The sequence below is a fragment of the Eptatretus burgeri genome, chromosome 4 (assembly GCF_056783735.1).
Source record: "Eptatretus burgeri isolate ZD-2024b chromosome 4, Ebu_testis_v1, whole genome shotgun sequence".
Taxonomy (NCBI): domain Eukaryota; kingdom Metazoa; phylum Chordata; class Myxini; order Myxiniformes; family Myxinidae; genus Eptatretus; species Eptatretus burgeri.
Genome location: NC_140964.1, coordinates 13097272 through 13116035, shown reverse-complemented (window position 1 = coordinate 13116035; position 18764 = coordinate 13097272). Strand labels below are relative to the sequence as shown.

Genomic DNA, 18764 nt, shown 5'->3' with positions numbered 1-18764 from the left:
AAATTTTCAATTGTTTTTCATGTTTATAAAAAAAAACAGCAAAGGATTAGGAAAAGAGTCACTCAATTTATTTGAAAGCAAAGAAACCTGAAATATGTGTTTTATACAACAAATTGGATCTGGTTAAAACAAAACCAATGCAGAGTCACGAGATGAAGACAAACTTTTTGTGTCTTTATTGCAAACTGTCTGCTTCGAGAGATATATCTACAAATAAATTGTCTGTGGAATTGACAACTCTCCTCACCCGACCTAACCTCGACACCTCCACACTGCATATGCTATAGCCAACCCCATCCACCCCTACCTGCCCCCCTTCCACCTCCTATCATTTCATTTTCCTGTAAGACATACATAATGAGACCAGATTTCAGCAAATTCCATACCGCACAACACCACAGGTTATACAAATCTTACAACAGACAAGCAAGCAAACCACGAGAATTCTTATCTAGCAGCTGTCGTGAGCAACTTGTGCAAGTCTTTGCAGACACCCAGAAGGTGGTGAGAAAGTAAATTAAGCAGATTCAAAATTAACCATACATTAAAAAAGCACTGAATAGAGAGAGCAAGGGATGAAAGAAAAGTGGAAGAAAAAGTGATTCAAAAAAATAATAATAATAATAATAATTGGTAGCTTCATTTAAACAGGTGTGCCAAGTTGAAGTTGATGGATTTAACTGAAGTGTGCTTTACAAAAGACTCAGAAACTAATAATTTTATGATGGTCAATTTGTGCTTTAATGCAGGAGGATAAATATTGAAGCAGATGGACCATGTATGTAAAGAGACATTGGTGAATGGGCACTGCCTTTGTCCTATCTCAATTCCCTCTTCCACATCATCATCAAATATCCAGCTTTAATACATTCTGTCAAAGAGACGAGCCTGGAAAAGAAACTCACTACTTCCCATTCTCGCCATTGTGAAGGGCCGGGCATGTTTCTTGGGTGGGCAGGAAAATGCTTTAATAACCAGGGCTTTAACTTGCATCACAGAGAATTTAAGGCAAATTGAATTGCACACAATAGAAATGGATCAAAGCATTCAACAACACAATCGGGATTATACCTGCCAAGGTAAGCCTGTCTCATTCACATACAGCCAGAAGATAAACTTGCTTCTTATCTTTTGCTGATCGCCCACGGCTTACCATTGAACATCCAGTAATGGACATTTTTTTTGGACCACCACATGACCTTGACCTTCAGCATTTATGGATCGGGTGTAAATTAAGAAAATGTGTCCCCATCGACAATCTATCCCAAAAAAACTATATCATGAAAATCAGAGGAAAATTATTCAATTCATGATCAAAAAGGTGGATTTTTTTTGTTAATTAGGTCACAATCCAAAACAAAAAGTTGGTCAAGGACACTCATTAAATATCCTGTGCAAAACTTCAATGCAGGTACACCATTATGATGCAAGAACATCTTGGAAGGCCAAACGGTCTTTGAGATTCCGTGTTGGCAAAATTGGGTGATGAGAAAAACACGTATTTTTTTTAGACCTCAATTTGACCTTGACCTTTAACTTGGAGGAGTATGATGTAAATTAAGCGCAAATACAACTTACTCTAGGCTATCTAGAATGGGTAATTTCATTCCTTAGTTAAGTCAAACCTGAGTTGAGTTTTGGTAAAAAATAAAAAAATAAAATGTTAGAATGTCTATAACTTGGTCATGACCTTAAAAACTAGGTCAAGGTCAAAAAACGTCAATCCGCATACTTTTTATTCCCATTATTGACGCAAAATTTCATTATGAAAGTCCCAGCTGGATCCCAAAAACAGCTCGGAAATTTGGGAGTGCAGGAAGAAAACAAACAAAAAATAATAATTTTTTTTTTAAATGGTGGGTTCGTACTCCGAGGGGGTCGAAGAAACTCTGGGGTACCATCAAAAATTGGGGGCGCTAATAATAGAAACAAACCGTACAACAGCTATAATCATCCCCTATCCTATATAGGGGATTGATCTTCACTATTTTTTAGAAGGGGGTCATTTTTGCCGATAAGACATCAGTGTGGGAGCTGTCACACTGCCTGCAGGACTCCAAAATGGCCGCTATTAGGCCCCGCTTCCATGTACTTTTTTGTTGTTGTGGTTACAGGGATGCAAGCATAATTGTTTGCATACTGCCGTCGACTGATGTCGTGATGTTACTTTTATGCTTCGCATTGGAAAACTCATTTGAAACCAATGAGTCAATTTGATAGCATTTATGGCGGATTATGATGAGGCGTTTTCACATTTGTGTATTATTGAACGCACATTAGGGGCCACACTTTACGCCACCAGGGGCCGCTAGTGGCTCGCAGGCCATGCAATGAAGAACAGAGCGTATAGGGGGAGGCTTAAAAAAGACAATTCTTCAGTCAGATCGACTCCTCCCTTTGCCACCTTCACCTCATCTTCATCTAACTTCTTTGTCTATTAAAGTGCAAGACAAATGAAAAGCAATGGATATTTTTGTTGAAATACATTGGAAGGGTTTTCTTAATTTGCAATCGAGAAATTGAAAAAACAGACACCATTTTAATCTTTATTAACTGTTTCAAAACTGCCGAATCATCTTTTCTTCATTGGTTAGTACATCGTGTGTAAATAGTGGATGGGAGTTCTGCCCCGCTGTTTTGCTATGGTTAGGATTAGTCAACGCCCCACTGTTGGCATCGCTCGGCCGTGCTAACTGGGCAGGATTGAGACGTTGTGAAGCACGGTTCCCGATCTGTGAGGATTTATTTGCCGGGAATGTAACACGGGAATTGGACGCGAAGACCCTACCTCAAGTAATCATCTCAAAAAGCATACGTGGTTGCTTTGCAACCCGTTGTGCCATGGAGTTATCTGCACCCTGTCGGCTCCAGAGTCAAAGGTTTGGAAGCGGGTCCAAGAAGCCCCTCATGACTCGGCCGTCGAACCCTGACCAACATTATTTTGCTGGCCAGAAAGGGCAGAAATTTGCAAGGCCAGAAAGGAGGCGGTCTCGGACCCGCTTCCCAACCTTTGACTCTGAAGCCGACGGGACGCAGTTAACTCCATGGCATGACGGGTTGCTAAGCAACCACAGACGCTATCTGAGATGATTACTTTATGTAGGGTCTTCGAGTACAATTCCCACATTACATTCCCGACAAATAAATCCCAACAGATATGGAACTGTGCTTCTCAATGCCCCAATCTTGTCCAATTAGAATGGCCGAGTGATGCCAACAGTGGGACGTTGCCTAATCCTAACCATAGCGAAACAGCGGGGGAGAACTTCCATCTACTATTTACACACTATGTACTAAACAATGGAGAAAAGACGAGTGGGCAGTTTGGAAAAAGTTAATAAAGAGCAAAAGGACACGTATTTACAGGCAAAACAGGTATCTAGAGCAAAAACTGTGTCACAAAGAAAAATCTTCCCCTTAAACACAAAAGCCACTTTGTCAGTCAACTTCACATTAATCGACAGACACAGGCACTTCAGTCACTCGAGGAACACTCGACTCGTAAGAGGGATAGCCAGAGAAAGACAAAGAAGGTGGGGCTTGTTGGCGACCCCTCGCTCAATGTGAAAAAGGTCCCAATGTAAAAAAAGGGGAGGGGAGGGGGAAGAAGAGAGGGTGATGGTGTGGTGCGCCATGTGGGGAGAGGTGACTGTGAATGCTTCGTGATGCGTTACAGGAAATCGTGAATGTGAGTCAGTAACTCAACCCGAAACGGGTCGACGGTGCAATTGTTGATTGCTTTTGTGCATTCAAAGTGAACAATTAGAAATACAAGATAGTGTAAGTCAGTGTGTCGCTGGCGCATCAAAGGAAAAACTTCGCAACTTATCAACTCTCTAACTGTGTCATCAGTCCATTCGGTTCCACCACGGCTTGCTCTCATAACTGCTCACTCCTTGCAGATTCAGCCTGACTCCTTGATGTTCCCTGGAAGCAAAAAACAGCCTTGATCCTTGGATGCTTGGGTTTATAAAGCCGTTGGGAGAGGCATGGTCTAATGACCGACCAGCACAGAGGGCTGTTCGGTGTTCACGGGCACCACCTTCCCAATGATCCATGCCGGTTGCCATGGGGCTCCCATTGACTGAGCTCCCGGCTCAGTGACGCCATCCACTGGAAATCCCGCCCATATGCGCTCCTTGGTTTGGCTGCGTTGTCACGTGCTCAATGTTACCCAGCGCTACCCAGTAATGTTCCAGCTCTGCATGGTGGTTGAGGATCTTTGCATCCCAGACACATTGGATTTGTAATGAATTGGTAATGTGGGTTTTGCACAATGTAATGTTGTGTGTTGAACTGTGTGTATAGAGAGGGGGAGTGAGAGAGAGAGAGAGAGAGAGAGAGAGAGAGAGAGAGAGAGAGAGAGAGAGAGAGAGAGAGAGAGAGAGAGAGAGAGAGAGAGAGAGAGAGAGAGAGAGAGAGAGAGAGAGAGAGAGAGAGAGAGAGAGAGAGAGAGAGAGACAGAGAGAGAGAGAGAGACAGAGAGAGAGAGACAGAGAGAGAGAGAGAGACAGAGAGAGAGAGAGAGAGAGAGAGAGAGAGAGAGAGAGAGAGAGAGAGAGAGAGAGAGAGAGAGAGAGAGAGAGAGAGAGAGAGACAGAGACAGAGACAGAGAGAGACAGAGACAGAGACAGAGACAGAGACAGAGACAGAGACAGAGAGAGAGACAGAGACAGAGACAGAGACAGAGACAGAGACAGACAGAGACAGAGACAGAAAGAGAGACAGAGACAGAGACAGAAAGAGAGACAGAAAGAGAGACAGAAAGAGAGACAGAAAGAGAGACAGAAAGAGAGACAGAAAGAGAGACAGAAAGAGAGACAGAGACAGAAAGAGAGAAAGAGAGAAAGAGAGAAAGAGAGAAAGAGAGAAAGAGTGAAAGAGAGAAAGAGTGAAAGAGTGAAAGAGAGAAAGAGAGAGGATTCAGAAAAAGAAGAATTACAAAGGGGTTTGAATCTGACACACAAACACAACGCATTTCCCTGTCAACTGATAAGAGGGGAGATGTAATCTAACTCGTCAAAATACTACGGATATATCGAAACTCCAGCATTTCTTTATATGTTGGATGGAAGCAACTACCCGGGGTCTTTAAAAACTGCAACATTAATAACATGGATTAAGATGAGAGTGTCAATTACTTTCATTTGGCATCTGGAATATATTACAATAACTTCATTCAAGTGGTGTATTATCTGATGGACTTAATCTCAAGCAGATTGGTGGCCCCTCTGTTTTTACCACCTCCATGGTCTCGCTCCCTCTGCTCTCTCTCAGTCCTCAGACTCTCCACAGCAAATTCAGGATGCACATGGTTGTTCCAGTTACCTCCTCTGAGTTAAACTCTCCAAATCAAAGATGACTCCACACCTCAACTGCTTTGTTCATCGCTTATCTGTTTGTGTAACCACCTTCCTCAGGCTGTTCTATCCCACTCTTCCCTCTGGGGCTTCAAAGATGCATGCACCACCATGTTATGTCATCCCCAACATTACGAAGATTCATTTTATCCTCTTTGGCTCTGTCTCGCCCATCCATCTTTCTTGCAGGTTGCTGCATTTCCTTCCCCGCCCTCCTTTCTCTTTTCATGTTCGCTCATTCCCTTGCTTGTTGTATTCAACACTTGCACCATTGCCTCAATGTCAGGTCATATCCTCTGTCACCTTGTTCTTCCAGGAGCTGCTCTTGGAAAGAAAATAAAGTGCATAGATTTGAGGCTCTTCATTTACAAAGGCAAAAATGTGAAAAAGAGCACGGGCGGTTTAATATGTAGTTCGGACGAAGTTCCACAAAAATCTCCAGTATGCTGACAACCACTCAATTCAAACACAATGAACTCGATAAAGTCTTCCCTGTATCCTGATTTTTTTTTAATGCCTCCGCTGATGAAGTCGTCAGAGGCATGATGTTTTCGGGTTGTCCGTACGTATGCCCGTCCGTCCGTGCTAATTTTCTCTGTTGACTCTGCAACTGCTTATCTGATTGACACAATTTTTTCACCATGACAGCGATGACTCATGTAGAATGTTTGAATGACAATTATGACATCTCAGGTCATGTGGTGTGGCAGCCATGTTGGAGAAAAGGAAAAATTTTGGAGCTCTGCATCTCTGAACCTGTTCCATGGAAAAAAATTGAAACGAGACACATGTCAAAGACTCCCGAAGGTAAACGAGTGAATTTTTTTGATGATGTCAAAGGGGGCTTCGTTATGATGTCATAATTGCATACGTTGAACGCTTTATCCGATCAGTATGAAAATTTTGGAGTGTCATTGAGGGCAAAACTGTTTGGGGGGGAAAAATTGATTGTGTCATCGGTCACGTGGTTCGGCAGCCTATGTTTCTTTTTTTTTTTTTTTACATAAAAGCCTTCAAAAATCTTCTTCTCTGAAACGGCTGAACAGATCGAGGCGAAACTTTACAGATCTGATCGCCTGTCCATGAGGAACAAAAAGTTCTCTTCTTAGAAATCCTCTTCTCCAGAACGGCTTAATCGAGAGAGGGGAAGCTTCACCCACATGTTGCCCAAGCCTTCGGGATACCAGAGTGTTCACAAATAATGAATAGGTCACATGATCTGGCAGCCATATTGGATTGAACGAAAATCTTTAAAAATATTATTTCTCTTGAACTGCTTCATCAATCAATGTGAAACTTCAAAATTATGATCGAGTTGTCAAGTGGAATATATGTCTTAATTTTCAACCTGATCAGGCACATGTTCTGACAGCCTGAACGATTTCATATTTTGAACCTGGGTTCAGGGATTTAAATCACACTTGGTACAAGCATCTATAATGATGGAATAATGTGGGTGGAGGCATATCTGGTGGCATTGCAATGTCGAAGGATGCCCTTCTAGTTTTGCATACATAGTCGAGGCTCATGGAAGAGCGACTACACTGAAAGGATGAGGATATAACAAGATGCAAAAGGAACAGTTGAGAGAGGGGGGAAACAGCAACAGAAGAGTTGAAGGCCTAGATAGAGAGAGACTTGGACAAACAATGGGTGTGGGAAGGAATGGGTGGCAGGAGAGGACACATAGAGTGGACTGGATGGATACAGAAGGAAACTTTCAGGATGGAAAACTGGAAATTTGAAAGGAGGGATTGGGGTGGGTTAATGAGGGTACAAAATATCATGGTGTTGGATTGGTGATGATCTGAGATGGTGGTGAACAACTTTCACGAAGACCTGGATGGAAGAATGAGATTTTAAAAAAATGTGGAAGTTGGTTCCACAGGTGAGGAAAAAAGAGAAACAAATGAGTGGAGGTGAGCAGTGATCCTGGATTTCGGTAGTTTCACCAGACGGGCATTGGTGGTGGACTGTGTGTGCCCTGCTGAATCCTTAGGTGTTTGGGGGGGCGGGGGGGGGAAAGCATGGAAAGACCAGAGGGTGCAAGGCCAGAAGAGGCGGTAAAAGACAGAGCGATGGCCGACCTGTCTGCAATGGCAAAATGGAACTCCAGACATAATGACACACACCCCAACACGGTTTCCCAGAACATGAGAAAAATCACAATTACAGAGAATCCAACCACGTCTACACAGCATTGAACCTAAACAACTGATCAAGCAGTCCATCAATCACCAGGATGTATTAAAATATTATTTTTTAAGCAAGAAGGGTTGAACAGAAAAATGCCAATTATTTCATCCACAATACCCTATGATGGGTTCACACAGTCTAATTGGTGAGGAGGTAAAAACTCTCTCAGTGAAGAAACAGACAAGGGGTTCTACAAACATTAGCATCCAAGCCAGACTAAGTTGGCATGGATGTTTCACGCTTTCACAGTTATCCTCCCTTTAGCATATGTTCTTATAGATGATGCAGCCACGCATGTCTAAACGGTGCGCAAGCTCGCCATTGAATCAGGAATAGTCCATTACAACTGCCAGAGCATTGCTCGCCTATTTCGTCGGGCCTTTGCATTACAGTGGGACGTGAAGAAACCAACGGGGAAAAGCAATTCCAAACCAATCAAAACAATAATTGATCACATGATTATTTCATTTGGCCATTATTTGAATTCACATTATTAATTCACAAACCAGTTTCTTTTGAGCTGCGGGGAAAGTGACGTAAATGCAATGGATTTGAGTGTGGATGAAATGGCAGCACAAATAATGCAAACTTTGAGATTAAAAGGTCAATTTGAAAAACTTGAAAATCATGAAAGAGCAAAAATGACTTTTAAAAACTAGTGTGAAGATGCCATAAAACTTCACCTGCTTGATAATTATGTATACATTATTTATCAGTTATGTGTGGGTAAAATTTGAGGAGGATGTGGGTCCGAATCTAATTGAAAGCCATGGAATTGTGGATTTGGATTGTAAGCTCCTTGTTCGTTGGGCTCATCTCAGGAGAGTTAACACATCGCTTTTGGACCGTCAGTGAAAACCTAGTTGGCTCACAGATCATATTCAAAGACGGGAATGGCAGGGGATCTGCAGCTTGTGGTCAGACGAGAAGTGGTACCGGTCCACAGTTTGTGGTTCACCTTCAATGCCGATTGAAATTGCAGCGAAATTTGGGATTGTCACAAATGTCTGGCTTGAAAGGAGCAACTCCAAAAGCAATGAAGTTAAAAGAAAAGCGTTGACCAATAAGGAAACACATTGTGTTATGCACAGAATCATGGCAGACTATGTGATCAAACCTACCTCGTGATATCACTCTGAACCTGAACCTCCGTTTTATCTTCTCACCCACTCCAACTCTTCTACCTCATCCATGTTCATTTGTTTGACGTCAGTCAATTAAAAACAATTAACCTCCACCCAACCCCTCTCCCATTTCCTCTTGCGTATAATAGTGAAATGTGGAGAGAAATAAATAAATAACTTCACAGAAATCAGAGGCATTAACGTGAGAATCACAAATCAGCGTATAGTCACACAACTGGGTTGGCTTGGAGCGTTCCCATCTGGCTCATGATGTGGTGGGCATCCAAGGTTCAAATCCCAAATACCATGCGTCTGTCTATCCATGGTAATTTTTGTCGAAGTGCGTTCATGTCGACCAATGCTTTTGTCCAACTTGTGTACAAGCTCCTTCATGAGCTTTTGACCACTACAAAAATAAATAAATAAATAAATCAACAGTCATGAAAATTACGAGCAAGGATGGAAGAAAACAATTAAATGTTACACTGTAAAACCTCCATATTCGTGAGTTCTGCAATTTGTGAGATCTACCTATTTGCGAGTTGGAAAATGTATACCGAATACGAATTCAAGACCCATCGACCTCTAGTATTCACGAGTTCGCGAGCCCCAATCACCACCCGACCACCAACATCGGGGACATGAGGGGGGGGGTGAACAGATGTTGATACTGTACAGAGTGGAGAGCACTGTATATTTTTAGATCCTCGTGGAAGATCTCTAAGTCTTACTCACGTTGTTGTTTTTCATCTTCTTCTTGTGGACTTTTTTGCTTCATACCCTGTGCAGACAGTAACCATCTCCGATTTTGGAAATTCCTCTGAGAAAAAAAGTTATGACGTCAAAATATCTCCGCTCATGGAAATCGCCAAAAAAATTATCTCCGAAACTCGGCAAGCTTTTTGAATTCTGTTTGTGGGAATCGAACAGGGCATTCGCAGAGATGAATTACCGCACATATGAGACATCACTATGATGTCATATCAATTTTTATGACGTCATTCCTGTTTTTTTGACATTTTTTGTTTCACAAACCAGAGTTTTCATCGGATCTTCGTGAAACTTGCCATGTATATGCAGAAAGCCCACGCACAGGCAGTAACCATATCCGATTTTGGAAATTCTTCCTAGAAAAAAAGTTGATGTCATAATATCGCCGCTAATGGCAATCGCCAACACCATTATCTCCGAAACTAAGCGAGCTGTTTGAATTTTGTCTGCGGGAATCAAGCCGGGCATTAGCACAGATAATTTATCGCAAACCTGATACATAACGTTGACGTCATATTCGTTTTTATGACGTCATCATTAAGAGGACGAGGATCTTAGCTCATTTGATCTTGTTTATATACATAGTCGAGGATAGTGGAAGCGCTAGTACATTGAACGGATCAGGACGTAACAGACAAAAACAGGACGCAAAACACACATGCCTGGGATGGACAAGATGGATGCAGAAGGAAACACCAAGGAGGGAAAACTGGAAAATTGGAAGGAGGGATTTGGCTGGGGTTAGCGAGGGGAGACAAGATCATGGCTTTGGATTGGGGATGATCTGAGATGTTGGTGAACGGCTGTCTTGAAGACCTGGAGGGAAGAATGAGATTGAAGAGAATGCGGAATTGATTCCACAGGCAGGAAAAAAAGAGGAATGAATGGAAGTGAGCAGTGATCCTTGAATTTGGTTTCTAAATCGCAAACACCTCGCTGCACCTCTGAACTTGCCATCGTGAACATGTAATTACCGTTAATCATGGCCTTGTAAGATGAGTGGGGAAGGTGAGTCTGCTGAAAAGAGGCAGAAGAAAGTGATGAGTTTAAGTGAAAAGGTGAACGTGTTAGATCGGCTGGCTGCCGTCCACAGTGGGCATGAATCATCCTCCTCACTTCCCCTCCAAAACCACCACCACCATCGACATCACATAATCATCATCATAAAACGTAAATAAAAACCACACCATTCTGTATCCTGTAATTTATTTATTTTAATCATTGTTCTGAAACATTTACCATTTCTCTCCTTCAGTGTGACTGAGGAACCAACCCCCCCTTTTCCCATTAAACCAAGGAAACCGGATTTGCGAATTCTGCATTCGGCAAGTTTTCCAGGAACACAACCCTCGTGGATTCAGAGGGCCAAGTGTAATTATCCAGGATATATGACATTCACAAACATAGATTCCAGAATGACAAATAATTAATCCACTGGCAAAACATAATTACCACAAATATTGTCATGAAAATGAGGTGCTTTAATTTATCATACAGTTTCGTAATTCCTCATAATTCTTCACCAGAACACCGGATGTGAAACACTAGCACTCAGAGGGAAAAGTCCCCTTCTCCCTGTGGGAGCGGCCAGGGGAGTGAGGGGCAGGGGATGGGGGGTGGGGGGTTTGAGGGTGGGGGGTTTGGGGGGTGGGGGGTATGTATTTGCATGTGCACACCATTCTATATAGTTGAGTTCCATTTGTAATCAAAGTCCTTCTCACCTAAATTATACATTTTCACTTTACTTATATATTTTTTGGGATACATTGTCAAGGCTCGTATGAGAGCTAACACACAACACACAGCAAGGGGGGCATGAGACAAGAGGGGTGGGAGAGGGATGGGGCGGGGAACATGGGGTATACAACATGAACATTACAGGGACTTTTGAAAGGAAAGCAGGGAATTTGAAGGAGGTGGGCTTGGGTGGATTATCGGGGGTAGAAAAGATCGAGGATTTGGATGGGGGATGATAAGAGGTGGTGGTGAACAGCTGTTTTGAAGGCCTGGAGGGAAGAATGGGAATGAATAGAGTGAGGGATTTTATTCCAAAGGTGGGGAAAAAAAGAGGATTGAAAGAGTGAAGGTAAGCAGTGATTCATGATTTTGGTAGTTTTACCAGAAGGTGGTTGTTGGTGGATCTTGAAGCCCTGTGGAAATGTGGTGGAGATAAATCGCAGAAAGAGCAGGGGGGCGAGGCTGGAGAGGAGACGGCAGAAGACATAAAGACCACCGACCAAACCTGCGGTGATTGAGTGAGAGACCCAAAGACTCAGCCTCATTGCGTGAGATGCCAATGATCCGAAATGCCTTGGTTTCTACAGTGTGAAGCCAAGAAAGGTGGGAGGCAGGAGCACCAGCCCAGAGGGGAGAGCAGTACTCCATCCGGCTGCGGACAAAAGCTTTGTAAGTGGTCAGGAGCTCAGGTGGGCCGAGGAAGGACTTTGCACGATGGAGGATTCTCAGTCGGCGACTGGCTTTGGAGGCGAGGTTTGAAATGTGGCTTTCCCAGGAAAGGTCATGGCAGATAGAGAGACCCAGAAGCTAGAAAGAAAGGACTTCTTCTAGAGGATTGTTGAGAAAGTGGATGGGGGGTTTCTAAATGGTCCTTTCGAAGAGACATAGTGAGAGTGTGAGATTTGTCCAGATTGAAAGACATGTTCCACCTGTTGGACCAGTTTGTGATTTTATCAAGACCTGCAGTGAGCAAAGAAGCTGCTGCTTGCCGGTTTGAGGGATGACAGATGGTACGGCAGAGGGTGGAATCGTCGGCAAAGAGAAATAGGGGATTTTCCAGAGAGTCGGAGAGATCATTGATGAAAACCAGAAAAAGAACAGGGCCCAGAATGCTACCTTGAGGAATTCCAGCCTGCACAGGAAGAGGGGATGAAAGAACTCCATTTAGGGCCACACGTTGACTGCGACAGGAGTGGAAGTCTGCGAGCCAGGAGTGGAGATGGCCTTGGATACCATAAGACGAGAGTTTGGTGAGTAGTGCAGGGTGCTAGACCGTGTCAAAAGCACGTGATATGTCCAGGGATACGGCTCGGATTTCCTGTCTGGCATTGAGGACCTCCATCCATTGATGGGAGAGCAGAAGCAGCATATCCAGGGTAGAGTGACCTGGTCTGAAACCAAATTGATGATTGGAAATCAAGCCATTGGAGAAGAGGAAGGATTTCATGTCTGAAGCGATGATGGATTCCATCACCTTGCTGATGATTGGGAGAAGGCTGATTGGTCTGTAGTTGCAGGGATCTGTTTTTGCACCTTTTTTATGCAGGGCAGTAATGTTTGCTGATTTCCAAGCAGATGGCAGATGACCTTGAGCAAATGAGAGGGTGAATAAAACAGAGAGAGGGTGAGCCGTCTGGACTGATGCTGTCTGGACTGGTTGCAGAATCTGAGTCGAGGTTTGACAGCAAGCTCTCCACCTTGTCAGGAGAAAAGGACACAGAGACCAGGGACAGTTGGGTGCGACTGGGTAAGGTGGGGAGAGAAAGTGATTGGTTTTGGACACAAGATTTAGCTGCAAACACCGAGTTTAGACATTCAGCCTTTTCACGTGCGGTATCAGCAGTGCGGCCATTTGAGGTAAGCGAGGGGATGGAGGGGGAACATACACCAGAAACAGATTTGATTAGATACCACCAGGATTTTGAGGAGGTAGAGAAGTTTGAAAGTTCAGACTTGAGATTAGTAAGATGTTGTTTTCTGGCTCTCCTGATGGTAGATACACACTTGTTCCGAGCTTAATGGAAGGAACTGAGATTGCCCTCACTTGGGTTTGCTTTCCATGAGGCAAAGGCAAGTTGTTTCAGGACAACTGCCTCACCACAAGCTTCAGCGAACCAAGGGCAGGAGGAAGGGTAAGACAACTGAAGACGAGAGGGGATAAATCTGTGCATGAGGGAGAGGAAGTTTCTTTGAAAGAATTCCCAGGATGAGTTGATGTTGGAGAAAGAAGCGATAGGAGACCAGTCTATAAGTTTGATGGCTGCTTGGAGACCCTACCAGTCAGCTTGAGTGAAATGCCAGACTCGACGGCGGTGAGGTAGTTTTCTGATACTAACCAGAGAGATGTCCACTTTGACAAGGACGTGGTCAGAAGAACCAATTGGAGCGGAGAAAGAGCAGCAGATATTGTCAGGGAAGTTTGTCAAAATCAGATCCAGAAGAGATGGAGTACCATTGGTTGAGATCCGGGTTGGGAAGTTGACCGATTGTGTCAGTCCCAATGAGTCGCACTAAAGCTTTTGCTGAGGTGCCATGACAGGTGAGAGAGGTACCCACACCGAGCCAACTGGCATGATGACAATTGAAGTCGCCACATATGAGGAAGAGAGCGTTTGGATGAGAAGATAGAAGTTGGTCCATGTTTTCGGATAGTGAGGTGTAGATGGAGTCATCAATGTTAGGTGGACGGTGCAGTACACACATATCAACATGAGGTGGGAGTGGAGGGAAGCCGTAGCCAGAGGTATTCCTGGGGGTGTGGGGGCGTGAGAGCAATGCATGGAGAGTGAGGAATAGAGTCTTTGATGAAGAGAGCAACTCCTCCACCAGGACGAGGCTCAGGTCTGTCAAACTGGAGGAGGGAGTAACCGGGGAGAGATACTTGGGAGTCAGACATGTCTTGGGGGAGGAAAGTTTCTGTTAGGCAGATTATGTCTGGTTTGTCAGTGGCAACCTGTATGGAAACATCTGAAAGGTTTGAGTGAAGGCCCCGGATATTTGAGGTCCACACTTTTAATGAAGAGGTAGGGGGGAGGCTTTGGGTGCAGGGGGTGGGAGGGGAGGGTAGGACAAGGGATGAGGGGGGGAGGGAAGGAGGGTTGTTGAAAGAGTGTGGGGGATTGCAGAATCGCTAGGGGAGGGGACCGAATGAGGAGGAGAAAAGGATCTGTGGTGCTGGGGGAGAGCGGGCACAAGAGAGGGGGAAGAAGGCAGTTGAGGATTTGAGGAGGTGGAGTGAAGAGATGGAGGTGAGAAGGCAGTGGAAGGAGGCAGCTTTGTGGATGGGAGAGGGGGCAACTTTGAGATGGATGAGTGAGGGGGATGAATGGTGGTAGAAAGGTGAGGGGGGAGTTTTTGAGAGAGGTGAGAGGGAGGCTTGGAGGGAGAAGAGTGAGATGGTTGCTTTGAGAGTGAGGAGTGAGAGGGGTGAGCTGGCACTGAAGTTGGAAAAAAAAGAATGGTTGATGGAAAGCGAACATTCATAGCAAGCTGGGGATTTTCAAAGTTTTAGGTCAGAGATGCAATTTAACACAATTCTTGATGGATGCAATCAAGAGAAATTCAGAGAATGGAGAGAAGAAGCGCTGTAACATTTGGATTTTTTAGGCAAGGTATGAAGGAGAGGTCGAATTGAGAGCAGTCTGTTTAAATAGCAGAAGAGTAGTGCATTATGATACAGTAAAGAGTACCACACGTGTGAAAGAGGAAGATGAAGCATTATAAGAGATAGTTTTTGTTATTAATGTTTGAGAGTTTTCAACAGATTAAGTCATGGAAGTGTTGTAGAAAAAAATTGAGGAAAAAGAAGAAGAGGAGGAGGAAGAAGAGGTGGAGAAGAAGAAGATTCAGAGAAGGGTCGTGGTTTTTTTTTATTTCAGATAAGAAATGGAGTGATTAGTTGGGAGGGATGGGGGACGTTAGTAAAGTGGGGAAGATAGAAATTGAAGATAATGGGGACAAAAAACAAATAAACACGATCGTACACCAAGGGGAACCGGTAGGCCTCAAGCCTCAAGGGTAGGTCTCAAGCACTCGGTAAGACAAGGTCAACAAAATCTCACAAAATAGCAAGATTTTTGAAACAAAACCGAACTAGGAACACACAGTAACATGTAGGTAAGAAAATAAAGAGTTAAAACGGGACAGATAACGACCGGAAACTTAACTTTGAGATCGTAAGCAGAGAGCCCCGAAGGAGACCTGTCAATGCTCCAAACCCAGAACCATTAATTATATAATTAATATTATTATTTTGTAATAATGTTTTTTTTTTATTTTGCCATTCTCATAAGCATTATGCCATTATCACCAGACATAATTGATTCATTTTGGTTATAATAATTTATAATTCTGGAAAGTGTGTGAACCAGCTAATCTTTGCCTCTACACTGCCCGTATTTAGGTATACATGTATATGGCCATTTTTATCCAAATTTCCTTCGGGCGAGTTTTAAACAATGCAAGCGACCATTAGGAATGGGATTATGTGTTGAATAAAGATCACCATTGGGCTGCAAGGGTGTCAATGATAATATCGCATTTCACACTTGACGCCGTGCATGGGAGAAATAAAAAACGAGGTCCCAAGCTTAAATGTATAAACATTCCAAATGGAGTACACATGTAATCTGATGGCTGGAAAAATCAGACAGGCGATAGGATACATCATCCATGAGTAAAGACTCATTTAAGTACCTGTATTAGCTAAAGCTTAGGTCGAGCTAAGGTCAAGACCTGCATTTCAGTCAAGCTAAACAACTAGCTTGACCACTCGAGGCAAGCTCGTGGTAAGCACCATCAAGTCTGGCATTTCACTCAGGCCGATTGGCAGGGACTTCAAGCAGCCAGTAAACTTCTAGACGGGTCTCCTATCTCTACTTTTTCACTGACATCAACTCATCCTGGGAATTCTTTCAAAGAAATTTGCTCTCTCTCTCATGCACAGATTTATCCATTCACATCTTCAGGTGTCCTACCCTTCCTCCCGCCCATGGTACACTGAAGCTTGTGGTGAGACAGGTGTCCTGAAACAACTTTCCTTCGCCTCATGGAAGGCAAATCCAACTGAAGGCAATCTCAGTTCCTTCAACAAAGCTCAGAACAAGTGTGTCTACCCTGAGGAGAGCCAGGAAACAACATCTTTCTAATCTCAAGTCTGAACTCTCAAACCTGTCTCCCTCCTCCAAATCCTGGTGATGTCTAGTTACGTCTGTTTCTGGTGTATGTTCCCCCTCCATCCCCTCCCTTACCTCAAATGGTTGCACAGCTGACACCGCACGCGAAAGGCTGAATGCCTAAACTCCGTGTTTGGATCAAAATCTTGTGTCCTTAACCCATCACTTTCTGTACCTGCCTGACCCATTCACATCCAGCTGTTCCTGAACTCTGTGTCCTTTTCTCCTGACAAGGTGGAGAGCTTGCTGTCAAACCTCAACTCAGATTCTGCAACAGGTCCAGAAGGCATCAGCCCATATGTCCGAAAAAACCTGCCCCTCTGCTCTTGCTCACCTCGTCTCCGTTTTATTCACGCTCTCATTTGCTCAAGTTATTCTGCTATCTGCTTGGAAATCAAACATTACCGCTCTGCATAAAAAATGTGCAAAAACAGATCCCTGCAATTACAGACCAATCAGCTACTCCAAATCATCAGCAAGGTTATGGAATCCATCATCGCTTCCGACATGAAATCCTTCCTCTTCTCCGATGACCTGATTTCTCATCATCAATTTGTATTCAGACCAGGTCACTCAACCCTGGAGTTGCTGATCTAGCTTTCCCAACAATGGATGGAGATCCTCAATGCCGGACATGAAATTAGAGCCATATCCCTCAAAATATCGCGTGATTTCGATCATGGTCTGGCACCCTGCACTGCTCACCAAACTCGCTTCCTATAGTATCCAAGGCAATCTCCACTCATGGCTCGCAAACTTCCTCTCCTACCACAGCCAACATGTGGCCCTAAATGGAGTTCTCTAATCCCCTCTTCCTTTCCAAGCTGGAGTTCCTCAAGGCAGTGTTTGGGCCCTGTGCATTTTCTTGTGTTCATCAATAATCTCTCCCACCCTCTGGAAATTCTCTTTATCCCTTTGCTGATGACCCCACCCTCTGCCGTACCATCTGCCATCCCTCAGATCGGCAAGCAGCAGCCTCTTCACTCTCTGCAGATGTGGATAAAATCACAAGCTGGTTCAACACGAGGAACATGTCTTTCAACACTGACAAATCTCATACTCTCACTTTGTCTTCGCCGATTGGGCCTCCTCCAACATGCAAAATCCTTCCTTGGCACACCTGAACTGCTGGCCACGTACAAAGCTTTCATCCGCCACCTGATGGAGTACTGCTCTCCCCTCTGGGCTGGTGCTCCCACCTCTCACTTTTCGCAGCTTCACGCTGTGGAAACCAAGGCATTTAACTTCATTGGTATCTCCCGTGGTGAGGCTGTGTTTGTGTCTCTCACTCTCTCACCACAGGCATGTCGGTGGTCTTTCTGTTTTCTACCGTCTCTTCTCCGGCCTCGCACCCCCTGTTCTGTCTGCTATCTATCCCGCCCATATTTCTGCAGGACGCTCTAGATTGGCCAGCAACCACCTTCTGGTAAAAGTACCAAAATCAAGAAACACTGCTCACCTTCATTCTTTCATTCCTCTTTTTTCCACCTTTGTAACAAACTTCCACACTCTCTTCAATCCCACTCTCCCCTCCAGGTCTTCAAAACAGCTGTTCACCACCATCCAAAACCATGTTATTTTCTTCCCCCATTAATCCACCCCAAACCCATCTCCTTCAAATTCCCTGCTTTCCTTCCTGAAAGTCGCTGTAGTTTCCATCTTGTTTACCCTGTGTACCCTGCCTACCCTGCTCCATCCCACTCCCTTCCACAAATCTCCTCATGTGTCTATTTCCCACTGTTTTCTGCTTCCCTCTCCCATCCCTCCTGTCTTCTGCTCCCCTCGTTATACATTCTGTGTGTTAGCTATTATACGAGCCTTGACATTGTATTAAAAAACTAGAGTAATTCGACTGCGTGCAGTCGACGGGTATGCCACCACTCTCCCGCACAAACACTTGAGTATTGACATATTTGATCCTTGACCATTATCATATCTGGCCCAAAATCTAATAAGTTAATTTCCCTATCTAACTTTACCTTTGTACCAAGTTTGATGAAATTCTGTGCAATATTTCTTGAGTGAGGGTGTAAACAGTAAAATTTCAGAGCTTGACCTTGACCGTTGATCTTTATCACATCTGGCCAAAAATCTAATCACTTAATTGCCCTGTCTTACTTTACCTTTTTACCAAGTTTGATGAAATTCTACAATTTCAAATTCTACAAACTTGCTTCTTGAGTTATCGCTTAAACGAAAATCCAGACGGACGGACGGACGGACGGACAACCCGGAAACATAATGCCTCCGGCACCCTTGGTGCAGAGGCAGAAAAAAAACGAAACAAAGATTTTTGCGGCCAAGCTCTAGCGACCTCCCGAGAGGCAAGCTACTGGTTCGTCAGTCCGTGGGGGATGCGATAAGCATAGAATGTCTCAAGGTCATCAGTTTTCCTCCGAAGT

The 18764-nt window shown here is 44.1% G+C and overlaps 1 protein-coding gene across 8 annotated transcripts in view; it reads right to left on the bottom strand.

Annotated features, from left to right (window-relative positions):
* The window catches only part of LOC147027498 (uncharacterized), a 504607-nt gene that overhangs the window by 295447 nt on the left and 190396 nt on the right, over window positions 1–18764 (bottom strand). The gene's annotated exons all lie outside the window — the stretch shown is intronic.